Source organism: Mchenga conophoros, linkage group LG3, assembly GCF_057382185.1.
Source record: "Mchenga conophoros isolate Kocher_MC1m ecotype Shallow Benthic linkage group LG3, M_conophoros_male_GT1.1, whole genome shotgun sequence".
In the NCBI taxonomy this organism is placed as follows: Eukaryota; Metazoa; Chordata; class Actinopteri; order Cichliformes; family Cichlidae; genus Mchenga; species Mchenga conophoros.
In genome coordinates, this window is record NC_140528.1 from 31,068,965 (window position 1) to 31,092,077 (window position 23,113).

The window sequence follows — 23,113 nt, forward strand, 5'->3', positions numbered from 1 at the left end:
TGGCTGTTAACCGTCCGTCACTCTTGAATCCTCAGATCCTCTTGATGAGACCAGTACTTCTCAAAAAACGAAAAACCACCACTTCCCCTTCACCATGACTTAACTTATCAACCACTTGTTCAAACGTAAGGTCCCTTCCACCACTCAGTTCACCCCACATCACCCTCCTGTAACTTACATACTTCCCACAACTAAGGAGTACATGCTCAACCGTCTCCATATCAGTGCACCCATCACACAACCCAGTCGGATGTTTCCCTATGGGAAGGGCCACCCACTACTTCCTGTTTATATAGGGTCATGAGGTCAATGATTGCATCACCAAATGGAGGGTTTTTCATTTTGTATAGTATTGTTTGTTTTCTTTAAAGTAGCCTTTTGAGTTATATTGTATGCAGTGTTTTACTTTACAAACTATTTAGTTGAGTAAATGAGTTTGTCAGTTTCATGCATGACTTTATTCCTGTTCTTTGTTTAGAATTGTATTATTTGGTTTGACCTATTTTGTTTCAATGGTAGGGGCTAACGAGGTCAGGTGTGGGCAAAGTCCTGTATAAAGCCAGTGGGATTTTTGCATGCCTGATGGATTGTTTTATGGTAAAATGGAGATGCCAGCAATAAAGTATGCTTAAAAGAACTTCAATCGTCTGTTAATGCTATTTACTTATCACCTTCCTTGCTGCTTAAGTTATGCTACATCACCGTATGCTAGTGATGGGCAGATGAAGCTTCATGAAGCACTGAAGCTTTCCATCCAATTGGTTCACCCCAGCGCAAAGCTTCTTGAAGCTTCATTTGCTCTAGTAGGACATCTACTGGACGTAAAAATATTAGTTGGCATGAATTTGACGGGTGTGGCCTTTTGCACACAGCCTGTAAATGTCAACAACAAAAGGAGTGTGTAAAACATGTATATTGTAGTGATGCAGTGTACTGTGTATATTTATACTGGCAGTATGGAAAATGATCATTTGGAAATGCTTAAAATGGAAATGATCATTTACTGTGAGGTGAGGTGTGGTTGGGGTGTGGACAGTAGTTGTGCTTTTGTAACGTTGAGGTATGGACAGCTACACACTGAGGCCTCAGTCCTGCCTGTTCACATTTTATTCTGTAAAAACTAAATTTTCACTGCTTTTATGACCTTTAGTGGGGAGAACATAGCTAGGATTTAATGATTTATCTTTTGAATCCTTTGTCCTCCACAATGCTAAATGGCTGGGAGTCCTCAATCACCATGCTAACCAGGTCTTCATCTATTTGAGATTGTTCTCCTGAGGAAAGACAATAAAGACAAAGCACAAATATAAATATCACACACGTAACTTATAACAGCTGTATAATATTGTTATATCATTTAGTAACATTACAGCATGCTATATTATCATGGCATTTGATGGCTCAGCTGGTCTTGCTCCACAATCGGTGTCCCCCTTATTCTCATGCAAAGCTCTGTAGTGCCTAAGCATGGATGAGGTGTTGTTGTTATATCCCAGCTCCCTGGCACAGAGCAAACACTTCACCTTGTACAAAAGTACAGACAGCTTAACATAAATTGTATTGCAGCATCAGTATTATGAAAATACATCTTCTGTAGAAATTTACATACCTTGTTGGGAGGAATAAGATCAAGATGTTCCCACACAGGGGAGGACATCCTCCTCTTCTTAGCTGGCTCCATTCTCTCCTGACTTTCTCTCCTCACTCTCATAAACCTCCAAACTGTCTCCAAACTCTCACTGACAACTCTCCAGTCTGGGGGGTTTATATCGCTGTCATAGCTCGCGGCAAAGTTCGAACCACTTCATGAACCAGTCACGTGGTACAGCCGGGCAGCGAGGCTTCGGACGTCATCATTTTCAGCTCCTCCCATAAATGAAGCAAGCCTCGATACGCGCATCGCGGAAACGCCCCTCAATTACTCGACACAAGCTTCGAAGCCTCGATACAGAACGTCACATCACTACCGTATGCTTTTCATAAAAGTTTCACACAAGACAGATACAAACTTTATAAGATTTATATATATATTTTCCATATGGGATGAGCCTTTCTTCTTTAGAGGTACATAGATCTGACAGTCATCAGCAGTGTTGGTCAAGTAACTTGAAAAAAGTAATCAATAACTAACTACTGATTATTTCCCCCAAAAAGTAATCTTGTTACTTTACTGATTACTTATTTTAAAAAGTAATTAATTACTTTGTTACTTAGTTACTTTTTAAAAACATGATTTACAACCTGAAGAGGTGATAGAGCGATAGATCTTTCAGCCCAATTCTACTTTTTCTACATAATCCATCATACAAAATGTAATCAAATGGAAAAGTCTCTTTTTAAACTTGTTTTATTAGTTTTAATCTTTTAACTTTATGCATCAAGCAAAGATTTAATTATATGCAACATTCTCTGACTGGAAGAAATTTGTTTAATATTTAAACCTATTTTCTGCACATTCCAGCACATTTTTTTTGTGTTTACACTCACTCTTTCAAATAGATGCAAGTAAAACACAGCAGAAAATAAATAAAGTCAAAGACTAGCGGTCCTGTTGCTCTATTTTCACCTGTAAAGCAGGAGTGGGTAGGCGGATGTTTGCCCTAGTGCAGGTGTGCCGCAGCGGTCAGTTCAAGAATCCGCGAGTTTCTCTGTGAATCTCCCATTCCGTCGTAGCGCACTCGGTGCTTGCTTGGAAGTTTAGGGGTTTTTTTAGCTGTAAAAAGAAGTTTTCTTCCCACGCACAACGGACACTAATGTTTTTGTCACTTTTTATGGAATCAAACTCAAAGTAAGGTCAGTACTTCCACGCTTTAAACGCTGCACGCTCATACTCTCTCCCGCACTCGATATATCATCCATTGTTCTCCAAAAGTTGATTCTGTTCATCTGGACGTAGCGTTTTGTGGGAGAAACGTTTCGTCACTCATCCAAGTGACTTCTTCAGTCTCAGCTGACTGCAGGTTTCCCCAATCTGTTCCCAAGCGCCGTGGACCTCTATGTGAACCCTCAGTTGTGCGGGCTGTACAACATTATATAGTTAGCCAAAACATAGCAGCTATCTTCCTCCCACATGGACATGGCAGTCTTGGTGTCTGCTCCGAAGCATCCTCATATCTCCGTGACCTGTTCTGGTGTCTGCTCCCTACTCTGTAAGAGACAGAAAAGAAAAAAGGTCAGGATAATCTAATGCTATTATCCATTGTTCTTCTAGTGATTCAAAGTTGGTTTAGAGTATCATGTTCGGAACTCTTTTACCCAGGGACCTATTTTACTTATTATCTATGTGTGCAAGTATGTTTGCAATTACCCCTCTGCACTCTAGGTCATGTCTTACAATATATCAGTCTGGACAGTCACTCCGAACAAAGCGTCTGACCTTCAAAAGACTGAGTGCCAACTCGAATGAGCACATTTGCAATGTGTGTATCAAAATAATTATAACTGCTTATTTTAGTAAGAGAAATCAAACATTTTCAATCCCAACACTCCCTCCTTTCACACGTTTTAACGTGTGTTTCGTTCAGCCTGCTGTCCCACAAGTTCCCCTCCAGTGTGACACTCAGCCTTTCAGCTTTTCCCTCTTAACTGGGGTGGGGTCTTTTAGTCGAGTCAGTGCTAAATCAGCTGTCGTCCCCATTCAGTTGGTCAGATACTGGGTCTTCCAGACCATCAGCCTGCCTCCTCATGGAAACGCACTGATTCATCACCATGCCCAACCGACACTGGCATCTGATAGGGTGGCACTGCATGTTCTTCCCTTAGTGTCGCTGTTTTCAGTCTGTTAATTAGAGTTCTCAAACTTGGGATAGACAATATCCACACGAGTCAATACAGCTGTGAACATGGCCAATTATCAGTCAAGTACCAATTAATCATAAAATGATAACTTTTATTTTCTGAATGTTTCAGTCACCCAGAGGATCTTCAATCCCAGAAAATTCCTTCTCCTCATTTGATAATGTCTGTCGTCTTTCCATGCCCTGGTAACTGGCCCATCTGGAGCTGTATCACTTGAAATATACGTACAACAGCCAAACCACACCTTGGTCACACCAACCCCTTTTCCACCCTGAGGATGTCCAATGCTATCCTACTCTGGACTGTTAAAAGTGACTTTAACACCGACTGATCTGTCAGTAATGTTTATTGCATTCCCTGGTCAGGTTAGCCAATCTCTGCACATTGTAATGAACATAATCAACTTGGTCAACATTTTATTGGATGTTATTTCAAACACAACAACAATTAATGAATAACAGAAACTGATGGAGCTGAACATTTATTTATCTGAAATTAAGTCAATCTTGTGTACGGGTTGAATTAAAGTGTGACTCAAAATCTTGGGGTGTGATAAAAAGTGCTTTGAGGCGACTTTTGATGTGATTTGGCACTATATAAATAAAATTGAAGTGAATTGTTAATGACAATCAAGACGAACATCTTTTACTTGCTAGCAAGGGATGCCCGCTTGGTGTCTCAGGAAAGCACTCTGAATCCAACCACAGACGACCTCAACTCTGGCCTCCGCTTGCCGCCTTTCATTGAAAATAGTTACAACACACTTAAGCACCTCCCATTGTAAAACCCCCTATGGCTACAAAAGACAAGGCAATATGTGTGTATGTGTGTGCAGGTGTATGTATGTGCGACAATGTGTGTGTGTGGGTGTGTGCATGTATGAGTTTGAGTGTATGTTTGTTTTTGTGGGTGTGTTTCTGTGATCTCCTTCCCACAAAAGGATCATAAAAGCAGGAAGTTTACTAAGCAACAAACAGAACCCTCACATAGATATCCCTAATAAAACACTGCAGCCTCCCCCACCAACAAACTGGCTGGAGAGGTGGTCAGAGACAAAGGAATGCCTTTGATCAGGCTGCTTGAACTAAGACTTACAAATTTAAGTAACACAATAACAACATTTAACAATTTGACTCCAACAGGAAACATATTCAAGAAACTTAGAGAAGTCCAGATGCTTTTCTTTCCAGGCTCCTTAGATGGAAGGATTTTGACAAGCACAGAAGAGTTTAAGAAAAATGAAATTGATTAATAAATCTTCTTAATAGAGTCTGTTTATTCTTTAGGCTGGAAGTGAGCGGCTGTGAAATTAGACAATCTAGCCTTCGTTATATCCTCGCCCTTACTTCTGCGTTTTTCTGGTCGCTAGCACCAGAGCATGATCCGCAATGAATCCTGGCATATGGTAGGCCACGAAGCATACACCCGACCCATCCTTCAAATCTAGGGAAAAGGAGGACGCATTTGTTGCCGCATTTGGAGGACTCTTCGATTATCTCAGGACAAATTTTGGATCACTCGTGTTTGAAGACAAATCCACATCATTATAGATTATTGATTGGCTGGAATCAAACAGACTGATGAACATTAATTTATGTGGCAGTTCCAACTGCTGCTCACAAATTTGATAACAAGGAGAAGTCAGTTCCACACTGACAGGCGAAGACGAGGAAGACACTCATCTTTGCACGTTGGCCTCGTCAGTTATGTGACCACATTTCTGTTTGGACTCAAACTGATACGAGCAGGGCAGGTGTCACACAGCATTATTGTTCAGGTGTGATAAGATAAGATAGAACTTTATTAATCCCTCGGGTGGGTTCCTCTGGGAAATTCGATAAAGTGAGTCAGACTCTTTGTACTTGTGCAGTCCTATTTAATAATATGTTATTAGTGTTGATGATTCACAAAGAATAGGAACTCTGCTGCATGCAGTAACTGGTTTTTCTAGTTTGGTGGTTCCATGGATGATCATTAAAACCTCATTAAAAACACCTCTGATTTGCATGAACATTATGTGAAACAGAGCAGAGAGCTGATGCTGACTCTCTGCATAAAAGCACAAATATTCCTTCATGTCTGTGGGATTCATTTTATTCTGTAGTGTGAGAAACTTTGTGATGTCTGAATTATGCTCTGTCATTAAAGTCTAGACTATTCATTTTTAGAGGTAGGACTCACAAGACACCCCATAATACAGTAGCATCACTATTCCTCATTTATTGGATTTTTTTTTAACATTTTGCAGTTGAGTATTACAGTAATATGTTTTCATGTTTTTACAGTGCCATGATCTCTTCAATAAAATTGAAGTGAATTGATTTGAATTGGTAGTCTTTATGCAGCTCTGTTAAATAACATGTCGTTACTGTTGATGCTTCACAAAGAAGGAATGCTGCAAACTGAAACTGTGCTGCATGCAGTTACTAGTTCTTCGAGTTTGGTGATTGAAACGTCCATGGAAGATGTTTAACTGGCTGAAAACACCCAACATAATTAAAAACAGCTCTGATTCTCACACAGTAAACCAGAATATGTTGGCAAACCATAAAAAGAATTAAGGCTACCGATTGCTTCAAGTTTTTTTTAAACTGATGAACTTAAAAGTTGGAGCTCTTTAGAGGTCAGACACTTTGATTGCATTTGACATGTGGCTGAAATAAAAGTTAAAGGTTTAATAAATAAATTAAAAATGTTTAGCAACTAGCACATAGCCTCTGGGATCGCTGCGACACACAAACCCTTCCACCATGATATGGTAAGGATTTGCGCAGGAGACAAAACTTGACTTTTATTATTATTATTAATAATAATAATAATAATAATAATAATAATAACAATAAACAAATACAGTCAGTAAAGTGACAAGGATCAGGATCCATTAAAAATGTCATACTGATGTGATTTTGCTTCATGAATAATTTTTCTTTTTTATCTTTGATAAAATTGCTGTCATTGCATAGTCTGATTATGAAGTAATAAATATATTAATTAGATGATATTTTTAAGCAGCAGGTTGTAAATAAGTTAAAATGACAGCTGTTTGTCCATTCATTATGTGTGCATGACAAACTGTGGTCTGTAGTGAACATGGAAGTGTCAAGTCTGTAGTCATGAGGCAGAATGCAGTCGCATCTGAAAACAGAGGCACACATGGAGACATTAAATGCAAATTTAAAGCAATGAACCACGAAGAAAGGAGACAAATGTTCTAGTGTTCATTCAAATCACAGGTGCCGAACTCCAGGCCTTGAGGCCCGGTGTCCTGCAGGTGTCCTTAATCGAACACAGCTCATTTAAATGGCTAAATTACCTCCTTGACGTGTCTTTAAGTTCTCCAGAAGCCTGGTAATGAACTAATCATTTGATTCAGGTGTGTTGACCCAGGGTGATATTTAAAACCTGCAGGACACCGGGCCTCGAGCCTCTAGTTTGACACCCCTGAGTTAAATGAACTCGATTGTTCATGTCAAGCCCCTCCCACCTGTCCCGCCTCGTTCCAGGAAGCAGCTCACCTGTGCATCTATGTTTAGTATCCAGATGTAGAGTGTAGCTTGTTGTTCGTGTCTGTGGTTGAAGAAAATGTAAGTTTGTTTTGTTTCATCCTTTAACAGTTTCTCTTTAGGAACTTTACTGTTTGTTCAGCTCATGTTTGATTTCTTCACATAACAAACTGTGTGTTATTATTTCCGGTCTCTCCATTAAAGTCATTCTGTAATGTTTTCCTGGCTAACATCAGCTTTGTGCAGCTTAGTTCAGCATTAGTTCTTCACCTGTGATGCAGAAGTAGAGTAAGTTGATGGTCAGCAGCTGAACTCAGAGTCGTTGTTACTGTGGATCCACTTATTGATGACTGAAGGCAGCTTTTCCTGCCTCCATCAGTCTGTGGAGGAGGCAGAGAGGAGAGACTCAGAGCTCCGGGTCTTTATATTCATTTTTGTAGATTATACTTTGTCACAAACTGTTGGCTCTCCTCCAAGGATGTCATGATGTGACAGTGGAGAATCCTGTTACTCAGACTGTGCTGTTGCACAGCAGATCCAGTTTGACCAGTTTCAAAAGCTGAGAGTCTCACTTCATGTCTCTGTGTATAAAACAAATATAACTTGAATTTTTTTGGTGTTCAACTAAAATTACAAAACCTGCTTCTGGGTCTGATCAGAAATCAATAGCCTTTGCTGTAATAAAATCCTATAAAAGTTGATTTCAAATTTTTTCATGTAAGACTAATTAACAGGCACTTGATAGATTTTAAAAGAAAGAATCTGAAAACAAAACGTTTTAAAAGAGTATTGTGGGGTGTAGGTGGTCATTAAAATAGAAAAAACAACTGAACTATTTTCAATAACAAACCCTAGCATGCACTAATTTTACACATCTCACAACAACAATACATATTTCAAAGATTTGATCAGTGTTTTGGTTGTTGTTGAGAATTTACATGTTGCTTTTAAAACCACATGAAGTGTGATTGGCTACTGTCCACTGAGACCAAGCATTCAAAGGAGCTTGCAAAGAAAAGCGTCTGGACTTCTTTAAGTTACTTGAAGACGTTTCACCTCTCATCCGAGAAGCTTCTTCAGTTCTAAGGTCAAATGGTGGAGAGTCCCAGATATAAACCTAGTGGGAGTGACCCCCCACAGAGGGACAAAAGGACCCCCTGATGATCCTCTAATCGCCTGAGCCAAGGTGTGAAACTGGGTGTGGGTCCCAATCAGCCAGAGTTTCGGGTGTGTTCATTGTGAAACCTGGCCCCACCTTATCATGCGAATTCCTGAGATCAGATGGCCCAGGATGTGAGTGGGCGTTAAGGCGTCTGGGAAGGGATCTCAAAACTGGATTATAGATGGCAGAGAGTTGGTGTCGTAAACCCCCGCCTCTGTTCAAAGATGGTCGCTCACAGTGGACATAGATGGCTTCTTTCACTCCTCTTTCAAACCATCTGTCCTCTCTGTCCAAAATGTGAACATTGGCATCCTCAAAGAGTGTCCTTTATCCTTAAGATGCAGATGGACTGCTGAGTCTTGTCCTGTGGAGGTGGCTCTTCTGTGTTGTGCCATGCGCTTGTGAAGTGGCTGTTTGGTCTCTCCAATGTAGAGGTCTGGGCATTCCTCGCTGCACTGTACAGCATACACCACATTGTTAAGTCTGTGTTTTGGCGTTTTGTCTTTCGGGTGAACCAGTTTTTGTCTGAGCGTGTTGCTGGGTCTGAAATGCACCGGGATGTCATGCTTGGAGAAAACTCTCCTGAGTTTTTCTGATACACCGGCTACATAGGGGATGACAATGTTGTTGCGTCTGTCCTTCTTATCCTCCCTCACTGGTGTCTGGTCTTCTTTTCTGTGCCTCTTTGCTGACTTTAAGAACGCCCATTTAGGATAGCTGCACGTTTTGAGTGCTTCCTTTACATGTGTGTGTTCCTTCTTTTTTCTTTCAGGCTTAGAGGGAACATGTTCTGCCCGGTGGTGTAGGGTCCTAATTACTCCAAGTTTGTGTTCCAGAGGGTGATGGGAGTCAAAGAGGAGGTACTGGTCCGTGTGTGTGGGCTTCCGGTAAACTTCGATGTTGAGGTTGCCGTTCTCTTCAATGTGCACAGCGCAGTCCAGGAAAGGCAAACAGTTGTCCTTTGTGTCTTCCCTGGTGAACTTGATGTTTTTATCCACAGCGTTAATGTGCGCAGTGAAGGATTCCACTTCTTGTGTCTTGATTTTGACCCAGGTGTCATCCACATATCTGTACCAGTGGCTGGGTACTCTTCCTTTGAAAGAGCCAAGAGCCTTCCTTTCAACTTCCTCCATGTAAAGGTTGGCTACAATAGGTGACACGGGGGAGCCCATGGCACAGCCATGTTTTTGTCTGTAAAAGCCTTCGTTGTATGTGAAATATGTAGTGGTGAGGCAGAGGTCTAACAGGGTGCAGATCTGATCGGGTGTGAAGTTGGTCCTGTCCTCCAAGGAGCTGTCTTCTTGTAGTCGTTTTACACAGACGAGACCAAGCATTCTTCTTCTTGCCATCAAAATGGAAACAGCAGGAAGAGCACAAGTTACTTTGATCTTGTCACGATCTGGCTGGCAGACCGTGGGGATGTGGGGAAAGGAGGACCCAAAACGCAGACTCTGCGATGCAAACAGTGCTCTTTATTTACAGTGAAAAGCTGTAAAGACAATAACTCCCCGTTGCTCCTCTGAACCCCGTGTGCATGCTTCCCTCCGACGTCTGTGCTCGTGCTCCCCGCTGTTGTGTTTCCGCACACCCCATGCGTGCTGCCTTTCTGGACCACTCTTCCTCCTGCAGGGAAACCATAGAAGTAGCCGTCAACACTAACCCTCGGCGGGCATATACAAACAGCACTGACATATACTGACACACACTAACTTGGTACGATAACTCAATGATCCCGCGCCGGTGGGAGCTCCAACACTCTCCTAAGTAGCTCCCCCGACGAGCCCTGATCACCAACAGGTGTGGCAGGAACTTCACGTGTGGCCAGTCCTCCCACAGGGCCACACCCATCAGGCCTGCAGCTGGCTGTGCTCGATCCTCCAGCCACACCCGCAGACATACACGAACACACCCACACCCTGCCTATACATACGAGTGGGACACAGACTAACACAGCATTGTGCAGAAAAATATAAATAGAATATGCATAGGTTCATTAACATATGATATCTTACCTAGGCGTTATTAAAACCTCAACTTTATTATTATTCCTCAACTTCAGGGTTTAAGTGTGTTAAATTCACGCTTTTTTTTTTTTTTTTTTTTTGTGTCCCGTTTGGATCTATAGCCATCAGAATTGTTGTCTTGAGACCAAGAAAGATGCCAAGCGGATTTATTTTACCAAGTGGATCATCATGGCCTTGCCATATTGGTCCATTTGGTTGACCTTTATTATAATTATGAATTTATTTTATTTTCAGTTGCAAACGGGACAGACATAACTGTGGGATAGGACAGGGGGAAAGAATGAAAGAAAGAGGGGGAGAGAAAGAAAGAAAACCAAAGGGGAGAAGAGATGGTGAGAAGGGGGGGAAGAGAGAGAAAAAAAAAATTCACGCTATTTTAACACTGATGAAAAATAGCAAGCTGATTTTCATTGCGTGTGTGTGTGTTATTAGTAGGGATGGGTATCGTTTAGGTTTTATCCGATACCGGTGCCAAACCGGTACTTTTGAAACGGTGCCGGTGCTCAAACCGGTGCTTAAAGAATGGACAACACAAAATTGGTCCAAAAACCTCCCATGTTCAGCTGTTTTTTTTGTAAAAAGATAACAGTGTTAGCCTTTTCTGCAGCTATGGGGCATATATGGTATCACTCTTGGCTGGAAGCAGTGCTTAAACAATGGAAAAAACACAAACTTTGTCCAAAAACCTCTCATGTTCAGCTGTTTTCCACTTTTTCTTTGGTCATTTTAGCCTTTTTGGCCAGGGTGAAGGGAGCATCTGCCATCAAACAAGAAGACAGCTGCATGTAGCTATGATGATGTTTGCTAGTTCACCTTACATGCATTAATGTAATAACGTGGTGAGCCTACTCAACGAAAATTACACACAGACAACATTAAGCTACTCACGCAGAGAAGAACGGCTGCTGCTGCCGTCATCATCCGTCATCATTTCTGCTACACTGGCAGGGCTATGGGCCAGGACTCCATTCTTCGGGTTTTGGGGGGATATTGCTCCGGGTACGATAACGGGCAACCCACCCGCAGTAGATGTGCACGGTGTGAGGTCTCGCAGCAAGCTATCAAATACGGCGCATTTCTCGGCTTTAAAAAAAAAACAAAAAAAAAACCCCGCTATGCGTCGCCAGGTGTTTCATCGGATTTGAGATGTTACCTCCTTTGACAGTATCACAGTATCAGCTTAAAGCACTTGTTGCAGGCTGCTGAGTTTGCATCTTTTGGACCTGGACCTGCCTACTATCCTCGGAAATGTAAAATGATTGGCTAGAATCTAAAGTGTATCACAGCTCAGTGAAAAAAAAGCACCGAAATAAAGCACCGAAATGTGCACTGCTTTTCGGTCTGCTTACTACCGTTTATGTCAGAACCGGTACCATCATGGCACCGGACACCGGTACCCATCCCTAGTTATTAGTAGAGATGGACCGATCCGATATTACGTATCGGTATCGGTCCGATACTGACCTAAATTACTGGATCGGATATCGGAGAAAAATAAATGTAATCCGATCCATTAAATATCACGAAAGCACCTCACAAAACTTGCAATACGCCGTAACTCACCTCAGAACGTTAGCACGTTGGAGCAGTATGCATCACGTGATAGAGCGGCTGTGGCATGCGGGACCTGTCGGTGCTCTGGATAGCATTTGGAGCTTCGCTAGCAACCCGGCATTTCATCTCCGACAAAGTTATCCCCGAGAGAAGTACAGCAAGTGTGTAAGTCCATCTCTGAATGTTTGTAAAGCATTCCTGCGTTAAGCTTAACAAACGATATATGGAGCGACTGCCTCTTCTTGCTGCTACTTCAATCATGAAACTGCTTAACGATCAGCTGATCGGCTTTTCTGTCCCGAGTCCGTGTTTCTTCTTTGTTTTTGGTCCACTTTGCACCAGAAAGAGGAAACCAGCGGCTGAACAACAGAAGCACGTTTAAGCTTGATCAGCTGTTGTTAGAATGTATTTAATATTACTTTCTACTCGAGGATCTTTTTCTACGTAGCTGACGCTGGTAACTGTGCAGGGGCGGATCTAGCAAAGTTTAGCCAGGGGGGCCGATAGGGCATTAACAGGGAAAAGGGGGCACAAAGACATACTTTTCTTTCTTATTCTCATTTAAAATGTCTAGCTTTTAATAAATAATTATCTGACACCCAAAGTTTTAATTTGATGCAAAATGAATAGAAGTCCATTACTGTATATAGTAACTATTAAGTCTAATATATATACCCTAGTAAGCTATAGTACTTTTTCCTTTGGGAAGGTACCATCTGTGCAGTCTGCAATTTTGTTGAAGAAAGATGTTGAATCTATTTAATATTTCTTGAAAAATAATTGATTTCTGTGCATTTTTTTCACACTGCATCAAATTAAGGTTGATTACGTCGATTAAGCATCATGAGGTGGAGCGTGAGGGGTGGTTCCCTATTTTTTATTATTTTTGTTGTTGCTGGGAGTTGGAACCCTATTAGTTAGGTTGCTTAATATTTACGCTAAGTACTCTTTAAAATACCAGAATAGGGAGGATGGTGTAGGTTTAAGTTTATTAGATTGATCAGTATTGCTGAACTATGAAACATTTTTTTTGCATACAGGTATAACAGAATAGCTTTAGTGTAGTAGTTGTTTTAAACTTGAGTATGAACTTATACAAAATGCAGCAAGATATTTTAAAAACAGTTTTGTTGATTAAAAAACACTATATCGGATTCATATCGGTATCGGCAGATATCCAAATTTATGATATCGGTATCGGTATCGGACATAAAAAAGTGGTATCGTGCCATCTCTAGTTATTAGTCAGGTTTAATCGATGTCTGTGCAGTGGAGCTGCAGATCCACCACGGCATGTTCTCAAAGCTGCCTTTCATGCACATTTCTCTGCTATAATTGGATCCTTTTTTTAACTACTTTGCTATGAGTCCACTGGTCTTTGTATCACTTTTCATCACAATAAGCAACTTGGACAAGATGATAAACAGACTCACATGCTCAAGATGTTGTCTAATCTTCATGAGCTCCCTTGTATTTATAAGTGTTAGTAAGGTTAATATAGTTTCTGTTTGTGTGGTTTTGCATATGTTTCTTTATTCAGTGTTTCAGACTCTTTCACAATTTTCACCCTTAAGCAGTCAGTTTTCTTTTTCCCAGGTTTGCTAACCCAAATTTAGATTTCCCACATTAAACAACAGCATTCCTCTGTGTTCTCACCTGCTCCTCTCACTCCGTTGACCTCTCCCACTTCAACAGTCCAATACCAGGCAGTTCTCTTTCCGCTTTGTCCTGCATTCTCCTCTGTCTCTCTTTAACTGCCATGTTATTGCTTTTTGGAACTGCACTCTCTGTCTTCAGCCAGGAGTGAGAGCTCGTTTGTCAGGTTTAGTGACACATGGCGCTGTAAACAATTCAACCAGAAACTTGGCCTGAACGTTTCCAGTGATGTTAACCTATAACTTTCTTCCGACTGCTGCATGTGGAAAATTGATCCAGGTCTGCTTTGCGCCTAAAAATAACAAAACTAAGACATTTTCATTATTATCATCACTGCTTAAAACACACTTATCTCTCTCTGGCCAGAAGCACCAATTTATGTCATATATTCACATTCATAAGTGTAAGTGTTATGTCCCCTGGCTAGTCTAGGGGGTTGAAGGGACGAACATAAATGTGGATAGAGAAGGAGGAGCCAAGATGGTAATTTTAAAAGGTTTATTTAATACTGGTGATGGGATGTGGGTTCAGACCGAGGTGTAACGTCAGGGAGAGCCAAGGCCAACATAACAAACAAAACATCCCTGACATAGAAATAAAAGAAACTTACCTAATTCCAAAGAAACAAAATATACAACCTATAACCATAACCTACCTAACAACACGTCTGTGAAGGTTCTCAGTCATCCAGGTCATCGTAGTCAAAGGAGCTTGCAAAGAAAAGCGTCTGGACTTCTTTAAGTTGCTTGAAAAGCAACTTAAAGAAGTCCAGACGCTTTTCAGACGGTTTAGAAAAGTCTGGAGCAACAAGAACAGGTGAACTCGACAGAAGACCTTTTGCACATTCAAAACCATATTGACACTCGGGACTCCAAATGAATGGTACCTTCGGGCTGCACAGGTTGGTCAGTGGTGTTACGACTTCAGAAAAATTCCTACAGAAACAGCTGTAGTAACCAACCATCCCCAGAAATCTGCACAGCTCACGGCGTGTTGTTGGCACAGGAAAGTTAAGAATGGCATTAACCTTTGCACTGATAGGGCGAACCTTGCCCTGCCCAACTTCCTTTCCAAGGTAGGTCACTGTAGCCTTACAAAACTCGCATTTAGCCAAGTTGAGGGTCAAGGAAGCATCAGCTAAATGCTTGAACACAGTGGTTAAGGTGTCAACATGCTCTGACCAGCTGGAAGAATAGATGACCACATCATCAAGGTAAACATTACAGTTTGCCACACCAGATAATACAGTTGACATTAACCTCTGAAAGGTAGCAGGAGCATTTCTCATTCCAAATGCCATGACTGTATATTGTAAAAAGTGATCAGGTGTTACGAAAGCTGAGATTTCTGATGCTGTTTCTGTCAGAGGTACTTGCCAATAACCTTTAAGAAGGTCCAGCTTACTCACATAAGCAGCAGATCCGACGCTGTCAATACAGTCCTCAATACGGGGCAGTGGGAAGGAATCAGGTACTGTTACTGCATTTACCTTGCGGAAATCTGTGCAAAAGCGAGGTGTTCCATCTGATTTTGGCGTAACCAGGCACGGAGAACTCCATGGACTATAGCTTGGGATAGCCAATCCATGCTATAGAAGGTAGTCTACTTCTGTGTTCATCATTTCCCTTTTTGCCATATTCACACGGTAAGCATGCTGCTTAATAGGCACGGCATTCCCAACATCAATGTCGTGCTCTATTACAGTAGTACGGGAAAGCATGTCCCCAAAGAGTGTTAAATGAATGGTGACGAGCCTTTCAATGTCCAACTGTTGCTCACGGGTCAAGTGAGACAGATATATAGACAACTGGGACAGTACCTCAGAATTAAGCATTCTGGCATTCTGGTAGCTGGCATCACAAAGTTTGAGCCTGTCTTCATCTAAGCTCGACCTCAATCCTGAGGGAGAGTTCAACAAGAGAGTTTCTGGAGATGAGATTGGCTCTGACGGAGATGCCACAGGCTTATCTGCGGTGCCACAGAAAGAGGCAGCTCTAGAATGAAAAGATTTGAGCATATTGAGATGGCACAAGCGTGTTTTACGCTTCCTATCTGGTGTTTTAATCACATAGTCAGTGTCATTTACTTTCTTATCCACCTGGTATGGTCCACAGAAGCGGGCAGACAATGCAGAGCTAGCAGTTGGTAGAAGAACCAAAACCTTGTCACCTGGATTGAAAGATCGAGGAACGGCTTTTTTATCATACCAACTCTTCATCTTCACCTGAGCAGAGGAGAGGGCTTCTGCAGCTGGCAACCTGGCCTTATGGAGGCGCTCTCTGAACTGTGAAACATAATCCAGAACATTAGTTTTCACAACATGGTCTGTTGACAAGAACTGTTCTTGCAACAACTTCAAAGGTCCCCGAACAGAATGACCAAACACTAGTTCATTTGGGCTAAACCCAAGGGACTCTGCATGACCTGCTTGAAAAGTTTAGACAGAAAGTTAGTTCCTTGGTCTGTCTGTGAAGAACTTTGTCAAAACTTTAATCACCAAAGGTGCAGTTATTCTTCTGAGTGGGACAGGTTCTGGAAAACGAGTCGAAGTACACATTGCAGTCAGTAAAAACTGATTACCATTCTTTGTCTTGGGCAATGGACCAACACAGTCCACAATGACACATTCAAAAGGTTCACCAAGTACTGGTATAGGATGAAGAGGAGCTATAGGAACTGTCTGGTTTGGCTTTCCTGCAATCTGACATGTTTTACAAGTGCGGCAAAACTCAACTACATCAGCCTTCAATCCTGGCCAAAAGAAATGGTTGAGTATCTTGTTGTACGTTTTTGTAACTCCCAAATGACCAGACAGAGGGTGCTCATGTGCATGGGAGACTACGTAGTGACGATACTCAAGAGGCACAACAATCTGATAAGTAGTGCTCCAGTCACAGTCATCAGAACAGGTTCCCTTTACGTCCGCTGTTAGACTTGGGTGGGCAGTCTACTTGCGCATCAAGACCCCATCTTCCAAGAAATAAGAAGCCTTTTTATTTCCTGTTTCAGAAAGAGAAGTAAAGCATTTAGTCAATGAGGGATCAGACTTCTGAGCAGCAACAAGGCTTTCATGTGTGACTGGCAAGTCTAACTGTGGGAGATGTAGATCCTTCCTCTTCTCAGCAGTATCCTTTGAGCCACTTTTAAGATCAACCAGGGTTTGCAAATCATCTGTAGCCAGAGCCTGAGCCAACGAAGAGTCTGACAAATCAATTTCTGCTTTAAGTCTTGCTTGAGCCCTGGTGAGAACACAAGCAGGAAAAACAGATGGGGAAACATGTTGCTAGGTCGTTGCTCTTCAAGTTTGATTCTGGATCATTTGTTACTTCGGGAACAGGTTGCACTTTTCCACCAGCAATATTATTTCCCAAAATGAACTGCACCCCTTTTATGGGAAGTGAGGGGCGTACTGCCACAGAGAAGATGCCATTAACCAACTTTGACTTGATGTGTACATAATGCAAAAGAGCTTCGACATAGCCCATTTCAACTCCTTGAATCAGAATACTACCATGACAAGAGGAATGGTCACTCAGGGGTAATAAATCAGATAAAATCACAGATCGTGACCCTCCCGTATCTCTGAGTATTCAAATGGGTTTTTCATCCTCAGGCTTCCCAGTCAATGACACAATGCCATCTAAGAGGAAGGGTTTGAAGCAGGGATCAACTCCTTCACTTTGGTCCCTTCTCTCAGCACGGATGGTTTTAATTAAACCTACTCCTTTTGGTGACTGGTTCTTGCGCTTCAAAGCGGGACATTCAACAACAACATGACCAAGTTTATGACAATAGAAACATTCCCTTTCAGTCCTTGGAGCAAAAGTCTGTCGTGGGCTTCAAGGATCCTTTCGTGGGGGAGGTTCTCTGGTGGTAACTTCACGTTTCTGCACAAAAACAGTTTTATGAGTCAGCACAAATTCATCAGCTATCACAGCTGCTTCTTTCAAAGTGGAAACCTTCTGTTCATTAAGGTGTACAACAATGCGTTCTGGCAGGCCATTTTTGAACTCTTCCAGCAGTATCAGTTCACGTAAGGAGTTGTAGTCAAGAACTTTACTTGCTGTTATCCATTTATCAAAAAGAGTAGCTTTTTCACGAGCAAACTCTACAAAAGTCTGAATTGCTGTTCTTTTGTGATTGCGAAAGCGTTGCCTATACGCTTCGGGAACAAGTTCATAATCAGCAAGGATAGCAGACTTCACTACATCATATTTCAAACTTTCTTCCAAAGACAAAGCAGAACAGACTTCTTGTGCTTTGCCTACCAATTTGCACTGAAGAAGCAATGGCCAAACTTCTCTCGGCCAGTGCAATGAGGCAGCAACACGTTCAAACACATTGAAATATGTATCAACTTCTGATTCACGAAATGGAGGTACCAACACAATGTTTTTACTCACATTGAAACCACATGGGTTTACATGGGAGGAGGTTGTTTCACCAACAGATGAATTTGCAGAACTAGGTTGAGTAGTAGTACTTCTTGAAGTCTGTGCCTGTAACTCCAACTGACGCAGTCTGACCTCCCTTTCAATCTGCAACTCCAGCTCCAACTTTTTCAGCTTTAACACCTTTTCTGTCTGCTTCCAACTCCAACCTGCGAAGTTCCAACTCTGCCTGACGAGCTTGGGCTTTATCCTGAGCCTCAAATTGTAATTTAGCCAAACGTACCTTGAGTAATACTTCTTGTCTTGAACGAGGAGAAGATGGAGCAGCAAAAGAAGGTGAGCCATTAGTGCTTAAATTTTCCACCGTTTGTTGCTCCACAGCAGCAGGGTTTTGCCCTTCTTCCTTTAACACAGCAGGCTTCACTCCTTCATTAGGGGTCCTGTCAAGAGGAACTGGCAAACAAGGTGATTTAGAAACAGGAAGCAGGCCTTCTTCCACAAGTTTGTTTGAAACAGCAGTTTTCAAGTCCTCTTTCACCATTTGCCTTGATACATTTAACTCAAAGTGGGTAAAGGCAGCCGGTGTGGTGTTAGCTTTAGCTTAGCCCGTAGCCCTCCGCGCCTACCTCACCTTTGTTTATGATCTCGGCGCCGTCTGCGTGCACTTCCGCCCGGCCGGGGAGAGTGGGCAGCCTCCGGTGTTCTGGAGATCTCTGGGATGAGTCGGAGATCGGCAATAGAACTGTTGGAGTTATGAGTCCAGCTGTCCAGAAGCTCTTGTCTGCTGTAGGTCAGCAACGCACAGCAATTCTGGATGAATAATCCAGTTAAAAGTAGATAAAAAAACCGCTAAATAGCAGATTCTGGAGAGACACTGAGCCTCGCGTTGTTCACGCGCCACCATCTTGGAATTACATAGATGTTCACTCCCGGCCATTTAGAGCCTCGCCTGTACTTGTATATGGTGAACCATTAAAGTTGAGCCATATACAGGGTGAGGGGAGATGACCCTTTGTGATCAGCAGGAAGCCACACACACACACACACACACACACACACACACACACACACACACACACACACACAGTTCCTTAGCTTTTTTGTCACACTATATGGGTTTTACATTATGTAACCAGTTTAAACCAGTTCGACTGTGTTTGTGTAAACCACGGTGGTCAATAAAAGAGCCTGCAATCAGAGTCAGTTTGAAGTTGGCTGGAAACAGGTGAATATGCTTTCAGCTCCAAGAGCCTGGTTCCAACCAGGCTTCCCTTGCGCTGCAAGTTAAAACCGGTTGTGTCAGGGCTCTGTGTGCGGGCAGGTGGAGATGTGGATCCAAGTGCAGGACTCTGAGACGGAAATATAACTGAAAACCACAGCTTTATTGCTGGCACCAACAAAACAGAAACCAAACATGAAAATACTAACTGGAACACACAGGCAGGATCTGAGGGTACGACGCAACACCGAGCACGGGCAAACACAGGGCTTATATACAAAGGGTAATAATGAGGGAATGGACAACAGGAGGGAGACACAGCTGGGAGAGATCAGGGCTGACGAGACAGGGGGAACAAAGCTGCACACACTAACATAAGACAAAGACTTTCACAATAAAACAGGAAACATGAATCACTACTCAAAACCCAAGCAAATCATAATTCAGAGAAAAACCAAACATAAGAACTAATCTCTTAACAAGAATAACTGAAACATAGATTATAATAAGAATCAACAAAGCACCAGAGAAACATAAAGAACATCATTCATCAACAACATCCATCATTCAAAAAATAAACCAAAACATAATAAACTCAAAATGCTGGGTCGAATCGCCCCAGAACTGTGACAGGTTGAGCTGTTTGTTTTGCTTTCTTCATGGGAATAAGTCTTTGATCCAGCTGGGCCTGCAAGCGCAGACCCAACAGCTGCCTTTGCTGAATTGTAAAGAGTTTTAACCTATGATATGAATCGGGGCCAAAGCCAAATTTGCTCGAAGTATAGAAGAGGTAGTCCCACTCCATCTGGTCGAAGGCCTTCTCAGCATCAAGTGACAGTAGGGCTTCATGTGTATCGGTTGAGGGAGAGTCATGAATTATACTCAAGACATGTCTAACATTAAAGAAAGAGTATCTGCCTTTGATAAAGCCAGTTTGGCCCGTGGAAATGATTGTTGGTAACACAACCTCTAAGCACTGTGATGAAATTTTTGCAAGAATCTTCGCCTCATTGTTTAGCAGTGAAATCGGCTGGTGTGAGCTACATTGGGGAGGGTCTTTATTCTTTTTCAGAATGAGTGAAATAACCTCTTCAAAAGAGGAAACCATGTAGTCCAGGGGACTTGCTGCTTTGCATTCCACCAATCGTCATCAAGACCTCCTGGATGGAGAGGTCACTTTCGAGTTCAGTGACCAGTTTAGGGTCAACTGTGGTTATATTGAGGTGACTAAAGAAGGTGTCCATAGCAGACTCATCTTGGCTTGACTCTGGGGTGTATAAAATCAAAGTAAAATTGTTGGAAACAGGAATTGATTTCTGCGTGGTCGGTAGGCCCTGTTCATCAGCTATTTCAGAGATGAACTGTTTGGATGACTTTTGATGTATTTGATTTGCTAAGACTGTGCCAATGTTTCTCCCTCCTCATTGAAAGTACATCTAGACTCTAGGATGAGTCACTCCACTTTCTGTGTAGAAATAAGATCAAATTGCCTTTTGAGGGCCTGACGTTCCTTAAGGATGCTTTCCTATGGTGGGTGATTGTAGTTCATATCTAGCTGCAAAATATCATCTAATACCTGTTTCCAGTGCTCAGTATCAGCTTTTTTTCTTGCTGCTGAGAAAAAGATCATTTGGCCCCGAGGACAGGCTTTCAGTGGCTCCCATATGACTGAAAAAGACATCCCAGGGGTTTGGTTTTGTTCAAGAAAGTCTCTAATCTCAGATTTAGTCAAATTCATTAATGTTTCATGCGAGAGAGTAAAAGAGGATTAATCCTCCTTTGGCCATATATGCGACTGGCACCAAAGATGCGCATTCTCATCACTAGGGTAGCGTGGTCCAAAATAACAATAGATTGATGATTGCAAGTTTAGTTTCTATCCAAGAGAACCTTTTGCGGACAGGAGATTAGTAGGCATGTGCCCTTGAAGAAGGATTATGAAAATGCAAAATGTCAACAACGGCGTAGGATTGGAGAAAGCATTCAACATTTTTTTTTGCTGAGTTTGATATACAGGGAGTGCAGAATTATTAGGCAAGTTGTATTTTTGAGGAATAATTTTATTATTGAACAATAACCATGTTCTCAATGAACCCAAAAAACTCATTAATATCAAAGCTGAATGTTTTTGGAAGTAGTTTTTAGTTTGTTTTTAGTTTTAGCTATTTTAGGGGGATATCTGTGTGTGCAGGTGACTATTACTGTGCAGAATTATTAGGCAACTTAACAAAAAACAAATATATACCCATTTCAATTATTGATTTTTACCAGTGAAACCAATATAACATCTCCACATTCACAAATATACATTTCTGACTTTCAAAAACAAAACAGAAACAAACCAGCGACCAATATAGCCACCTTTCTTTGCAAGGACACTCAAAAGCCTGGCATCCATGGATTCTGTCAGTGTTTTGATCTGTTCACCATCAACATTGCATGCAGCAGCAACCACAGCCTCCCAGACACTGTTTTTTAGAAAGAAAGTGTACTTTATTGGTCCCCGTGGGGAAAATCCCTCTCTGCATTTAACCCATTCACTCAGTGAAGCAGTGGGCAGCCACTGGGCGCCCGGGGAGCAGTGTGTAGGGACGATACCTTGCTCAGGGGTACCTCAGGGTAGCTGTTCAGGGGAATCGAACCCCCGACCTTCCGATCATGGGGCCACCACTCTACCTACTGAGCTATCCCTGCCCTGTTCAGAGAGGTGTACTGTTTTCCCTCCTTGTAAATCTCACATTTGATGATGGACCACAGGTTCTCAATGGGGTTCAGATCAGGTGAACAAGGTGGCCATGTCATTAGTTTTTCTTCTTTTATACCCTTTCTTGCCAGCCACGCTGTGGAGTACTTGGACGCGTGTGATGGAGCATTGTCCTGCATGAAAATCATGTTTTTCTTGAAGGATGCAGACTTCTTCCTGTACCACTGCTTGAAGAAGGTGTCTTCCAGAAACTGGCAGTAGGACTGGGAGTTGAGCTTGACTCCATCCTCAACCCGAAAAGGCCCCACAAGCTCATCTTTGATGATACCATCCCAAACCAGTACTCCACCTCCACCTTGCTGGCGTCTGAGTCGGACTGGAGCTCTCTGCCCTTTACCAATCCAGCCACGGGCCCATCCATCTGGCCCATCAAGACTCACTCTCGTTTCATCAGTCCATAAAACCTTAGAAAAACCAGTCTTGAGATATTTCTTGGCCCAGTCTTGACGTTTCAGCTTGTGTGTCTTGTTCAGTGGTGGTCGTCTTTCAGCCTTTCTTACCTTGGCCATGTCTCTGAGTATTGCACACCTTGTGCTTTTGGGCACTCCAGTGATGTTGCAGCTCTGAAATATGGCCAAACTGGTGGCAAGTGGCATCTTGGCAGCTGCACGCTTGACTTTTCTCAGTTCATGGGTAGTTATTTTGCGCCTTGGTTTTTCCACACGCTTCTTGCGACCCTGTTGACTATTTTGAATGAAACGCTTGATTGTTCGATGATCACGCTTCAGAAGCTTTGCAGTTTTGAGACTGCTGCATCCCTCTGCAAGATATCTCACTATTTTTGACTTTTCTGAGCCTGTCAAGTCCTAATTTTGCCCCATTTTGTCACGGCGGGGTGCACCGTTGTGTTTTTTGAAACAGGACCCAAAAGTAGACGTGGACGAGGTGTTGCAAGTTTAAATAGAAAGCGATCCTTTATTTGGATGATTGCAGGGGGTTAACCAAGGAACCCTAAGCAAACTAAAAAAACACTAAGAAACAAATACTACGAAGTTCTATGACTAAGACTATAACTATAACTATGACTATGGTGGGGATAACA

The 23,113-nt window shown here is 42.2% G+C and overlaps 1 protein-coding gene across 1 annotated transcript in view; it reads left to right on the forward strand.

Moving 5' to 3' along the window:
• Positions 1–7,342: 7,342 nt before the first annotated feature.
• Positions 7,343–23,113, forward strand: part of LOC146578125 (cytidine monophosphate-N-acetylneuraminic acid hydroxylase-like) — a 42,235-nt gene continuing 26,464 nt past the window's right edge. The window contains exon 1 of the mRNA XM_085268631.1: positions 7,343–7,382. The gene's annotated coding sequence lies outside the window, so the exon portion shown is untranslated. The remainder of the gene's footprint in view (positions 7,383–23,113) is intronic.